Source organism: Fundulus heteroclitus, chromosome 8, assembly GCF_011125445.2.
Source record: "Fundulus heteroclitus isolate FHET01 chromosome 8, MU-UCD_Fhet_4.1, whole genome shotgun sequence".
Taxonomy (NCBI): domain Eukaryota; kingdom Metazoa; phylum Chordata; class Actinopteri; order Cyprinodontiformes; family Fundulidae; genus Fundulus; species Fundulus heteroclitus.
The window spans coordinates 18,081,542-18,087,206 of record NC_046368.1 but is presented as its reverse complement, the minus strand read 5'-3'; the positions used below and the strand labels follow the sequence as shown (position 1 = coordinate 18,087,206).

Sequence of the window (5,665 nt, the reverse complement as noted above, 5' to 3'; positions counted from 1 at the left end):
GTGGTCAGTGAAGAGGCCGGGAGTCCATGTTGCTTTAAAGTCCAGCGTGCAGCTTCCACACTCAGTGAGCATATGTCATCTGCTGCCATATCAGTAGATGACATAGCCATCTTTCAGGAAATGTTAGAGCAATTCACGTTTCCTTCTGCTGACAAGCTTTACGGAGATGCAGGTTGCATTTTCCAGCAGGTCTTGGCACCTGGCCACAGTGCCCAAGGTACCAAAAGCTGGTCCAGTTACCACGGGGTTACCATGAGTGATCGGCCAGCAAACAGGCCTAACCTGAACTACGTGACACTTGTGTTTACGATAATTCTTTTTTGTGGATCTTATGCAATATTCAAATTTTCTGTGACACAATCAGATTTTTTTTATTATATGTAAACCACAATCAAAATAATAATAATTGAACTTTATTGATCTCACAATGGAGAAATTCACTTCTGCATCTTAACCCATCCCCTTGGGGAGCAGTGGGCTGCCACTGTGCGGCGCCTGGGGAGAAATTGGGGGATTAAGCGTCTTGCTCAGGGACACAGAATGGCAGCTTGTGGGAGCTAAACTCAGAACCTCTGTGCTCTAACCACTAGGCCACCACTCCCCCAAAAATATCACAGGCCCCAGCGAGATTTGAACTCGCGACCCCTGGTTTACAAGACCAGTGCTCTAACCCCTGAGCTATGGAGCCCGAGACACTTACACTGTGTGTGTAGACGAGACAACTTGGATACCTGTCCAGGCAGTTTTTCCCCAGGAATCAGAAAGTCATGGATTATTAATAAAAAGATAATGCATGCATAATATTTTGAAAAAAAAGTGATGGACAAATTGTTTGCCTGTCGTTTAATCTAAGCTCCAATCGGCCATCTGACCCCCCCTCTGAATGACTGAACAGGAAAAACCAGCACCTGTTGCTGCTTCATCAACTAACGATGTGCGCTGGAGATGTTTCACCCCGCACACACACACAAACACAAACACAGACAGAAACCAGACAGGAATTTTCAGATTCTCTGCCCAGACAGGTGCTTATTAACTCTGCAAATCCCCCTTCCTTTCTTCTTGCGTTAGTGCCCCCCCCTCGGCTCTGAGGTCAAGACGCTGAAAATGAGAGAAAACGGCATATGGAGGACAGAAGAAGGTGAGGACTTTTCCCCCCCCACGACCACCCACCATCCTCAGAACCTCTGCTTGTGTTTTCTTTCCCATTGATAATCAGGGAAGTGAGACATGCTGCCACACGGTCCGCTCTATTGTCTGCTAGCTGTTTGTAGTACAAACCCTGCACATTTCTGTTTGGGATAAATAGGCTGTGAATGTGTCATTCTATTTATGAGATGAACAGAGATAAAAAAAAACGAGAAAAAAAAAAACGGGGGTTTGTCACGTCTCAGTGTTTCATGGGAAACTGGTTTTGAATTCCCCCCAAAAAAGAAAAAGGCAAATCCGTTTGAGGAGCAAGCCTTGTAAAAAGAAGAAAACCTTAAAAAGTCGTTGGGCTTCATTTGATCGCGTCACAGTCCTCGTATATGATATGCGTTTTTCACTTTCATATTTCATGAGCGAGCAGCTTGTGTCCTGTTCTCAGCAGTAATGTTACTCTGTACTCTCCTGCATCCTGCTGAGCGCAGCAGTTTGGAGCAAAACTTTGCTTTTAATATTCCTGCCATTGTTGTGGCTTCCCCCCCCCCCATGTTAATATGAAAGCCATGTGATATGCGAGGCCAAGACAGCTCTGGGGTTTCATGTGGTGGGGAATGGCTGGTTCTTTATGAATCATTGAGCAGAGAGATTGTGTTGGATTAAGGCCAGCATCTGCTCTCTGTGTGGATAGGTAGCTTGACTCATCGTTTATTGAGCTTTTTTTTTTTTCCTGTCCTTATGTTAACGGCAGCATTTTTGAGCAAAAGATCATACATGCAACCTGAAAATAAGACTGAACTCTAAACCTGCATTTACATCATTTTAGTTGAAAACAGATATTTAAATATACTGTATAAAAAGAAATGTAAGCTTTTTTGATCATTAACCCGCCTTCTCAAAGGTCAGGATTTTACACACATTTTCTTACTACCTGTTAGAATTGCCCTGGAAACCCTGTTAGTTGGGTCAAATGATTTGGGTGTCTTTCTCATGATGGATTGCAGGAATTTTGTCTCATTCCTCTTCACAGAACTGTTGTAACTGAGTCAGATGCACGTTTGCAGCTCCACCCACAAATGTTCTAAGGGACTGAGACCAGGGCTTTGTGATGGTCACTTAAAAATGTTTACTTTAATGTCCATAAGACACTTTGTAACTAATTTGTCCGCGTGCTGGTGGTTGCTGTCCAGGTTTTAATTTATTTTCTGATCTATTGAGATGCTGTTTCAATATTTTCACAGAATGCTTTTCCTTATGAAGTTCTATGTTTTGAACTGTGTCAGTCCTTTCTGCAGCAAAACAGCCTCCCTCATACTTGATGTTGAATAAAACTCCAGAACACCACCTTATAAATTAAGGCCCCCGTTCCTGAATGCATTTGCACACTGTAATCTTTTCTTCTTAATGTTGCTTTTAGAATAATGGCTACTCTTGTGAGGAATGGTCTTTCATCCCTTGTTGGTGCAGGACTTATTTCATTAGCCGTGTTTCCATCAACGATTTTCTATGCGAATTTGGCAAAATCACATTAGAAAAGCTCGATGGAAATGACAAAATTTGAAATAACTTCCTCATTTCCACTAAAATGTTTTTATGCTTACTTGTTTTTTTTGCCTTGTGCGGCAAATAGTGATGTGCAAACACAAGTTCTGACGTAGCAAACATTTACCTCACATGACTGATCAGCTGTTTCAGCTGTCAGCGTCCTCTCAGATATTCCCATAACATGCGTAGAACTGCCTTTTCTTTATCAACTTCTCTGGACAGCAAAAACATGGCAACACGAGTTGGTGTTGACAGAAAAATTACAACCTGCCTGATAGCAACACATTCCTGAAAATCTCTAACCTGACGCCGCCAGAAAGATTTGCTCCGCATATCCATCTGGAAACCTTCCGTTGAAGTAATTTTGGGAAGGGGCGAAAATACTGGTTAGCTGATTGGCCTATGTTGGTGATAGACAAGCCAAATAAACCAATCAGATCAACGAAGCATATGACGTACTCGTCAACATGCCTCGTCGTCACTCTGTTACGAGCGACGACGAAAACACAACCACAAGCCAAGCTACTCTTGCTGCTGCAGGTAAAGGCTCGTTAGCTCAGCAAAGAAATACTCTGTAATTCTGATAAAACTTGCTCGATAGCCACGCTAACGCTAGTTTCATCGGCTGAAGACTGAACTGTCGCGCATCTCGTTGCGTCACACCTCAACCCGCCTCAAAGCCAACGCTGATTGGACATTCGTTTGGTGAACGGCTCCAAATTTTCTTTAACGGAGAGTAGCCAGACTGATCTGCGAGTGAAACCTTGAAAGCTCGCGAGATCAGGGTGGTCTCACGAGGCTAGAAAATCTCTCCACTTTTGTCAGTTGTGTGCTCCATGCTAGCCTGTTAGCACTTTTTAGTAATGATACTGTATTTTTATGAACTGTCTGGGTTGATATCCCCAACAACTGAACATTTTGACTTACCTACTTGTAGCTTTTAGCATCCTTCAGTTCGGACCACAAAATCACTGTGAAAAAAAAATGAAAGAAAAAAATGGTGGACATTCATGACCTTGTTTAACTGCTCCTCAGCAAATACTGTGACATAATTGTTCAAAACATGTAAAAGACAACACAGAGATCTAAATTGCTTGCTCATTGTCTCTATGAAAGTGTTTCCTCTTAAGTTCTCTCCAGTGCAGTTTATAGCAGGTAACATATTTGCATATGATAACATCTCCACTGAAGCATCCTCAAAAAAAGATCTGATATCCCTTTAAAACTTTGCACATTTATTCTTAACTGTCAACAATTCTTTTTTTTTTATAGAAAGTAGAATCTGCCATTTTTGTGAAGTCACATGGAATCAAGGGGTCTTTCTTCACTGCTTTCTTTGTCACAGAAACAATCCTGACAGCATATTTTTTCCAAGAAGATCCTCTTCTCTTGAAGAGTATCTACATATTTGCTGCCTTTCCCAAAACTGGCAGAGGTCATGGAGGCTCATTAAATGCAGCTTTCGAATCATGCCTCAGGAAATTGCAGATATTTTCAGCAGTGGGCTTCTAAATATCTACACAAATAGCTTTATTTTTAGCTCACAAACATGGGAATGTTACATATCTTAAAAAAAAAAACATGCACCAGGAAGAATGTAAAAATGAAAAGCAGTAAATCAGGATGTTTATTTTATCTTTTCAACATAAAAAAATGCATGAATATTCATACAGATTTTATTTTAACTCGCCATTTGAATTAATTAATGTATACCAGATCTCATTTTAGCAAAGAAATCCCTGATGACCTCCATTCAGTGTATAATAATTAGTATGAGGAACACAGCCTCCTCCACGGGCGAGATGTGAGGGTGTCCCCCATCATCTCTTTTAATCCCATATAGCAATGAAGGACCTTATCTGGATTCTTAAAAAGCAACACATTCTGAATGACTGGCAGGCTATAGTTTCTGTTAATTTACCATTATTTTATACACTTCTGTTCTGCTCTTTCTCTTTCCTTTCACCACTTTTTAATTGAAACTTTTCTCCAGAAGTAATTTTTTTCCTCCTGCCCAGTATTGCCAACATGCTGCATGAAACCACAAACCACAATCAGTCTCCAGATCTTATCTGACACAAAACTGAAGAAATTACCCCCCCCCCCCACACACACACACACACACACACACACACACACACACACACACACACACACAGCCAAAAAAAAAAGCTCCAAGTGTGCAAGATAATCTTAGCTCATGTCTGGTCAGCCCATTAGCAGCCCCATGGCTGTGAGTGCCAGATGTGGCCGATACATTATGGATGATCCGGATGGCAAACATAAGGTCAGCATACAGTCACCAGATCAATGACCCGTTCTCATGTGTTTCCTGCGATGCTTAAAGTCTGCTTACAATCTGTGTTGTTTGATAATGTAATTATGCCTTGTGTGAAATTGCAGCATTTGAAAAAAACAAAAAAAAAAAACACTTTGCAGTGTAATTTAAGCAATGATAAAAACTAGTTTTGCAACGGCATGGCCTTCGTTTGACTTTTCTTTTTTCGGTGAGTCCCCTCAGTGTGAAAAATAAGAATGAACAGTAACATGACGGCAGGTAATTTGAACTGAATTCACCTAAAGGAGGCAAAAAGCTTTATGCCATGTCACCAATGAAAAAAACAGTTACATTTTTAACCTTGGATAAAATTATGTTGTGTTCTCATCCCTACTCTTTAGAAATGGTTGGGGGGGGGGGAGCTTAAAGCACTTTTCCTTCCCCTTAGGGTGTCCACAGGGCTCCTCCATGACATTAAAAATGTATTGTGATTAATGCACATAGAGACAAAAACCCATGGGTCATGCCTACTTCAGTAAAACAAGTGGGCATATCTTGATTTCTGCTTTGCTTGAATATCTCCTAATATACAGACGTGTAAATTGTGTAAGTTAACCAGCATGATCATCATGACTTAAGAATTAAAAATGGCCTAGAGCTGACATAGAGACCACGACCGTTCCTTTAAATACAAGCCCG

At 41.1% G+C, this 5,665-nt stretch overlaps 1 non-coding gene across 1 annotated transcript; it reads right to left on the bottom strand.

Moving 5' to 3' along the window:
* Window positions 1-615: 615 nt before the first annotated feature.
* Window positions 616-688, bottom strand: trnat-ugu. Its single transcript has one exon. It is a non-coding gene; the product is annotated as a tRNA-Thr (tRNA).
* Between the last annotated feature and the right edge of the window lie 4,977 nt (window positions 689-5,665).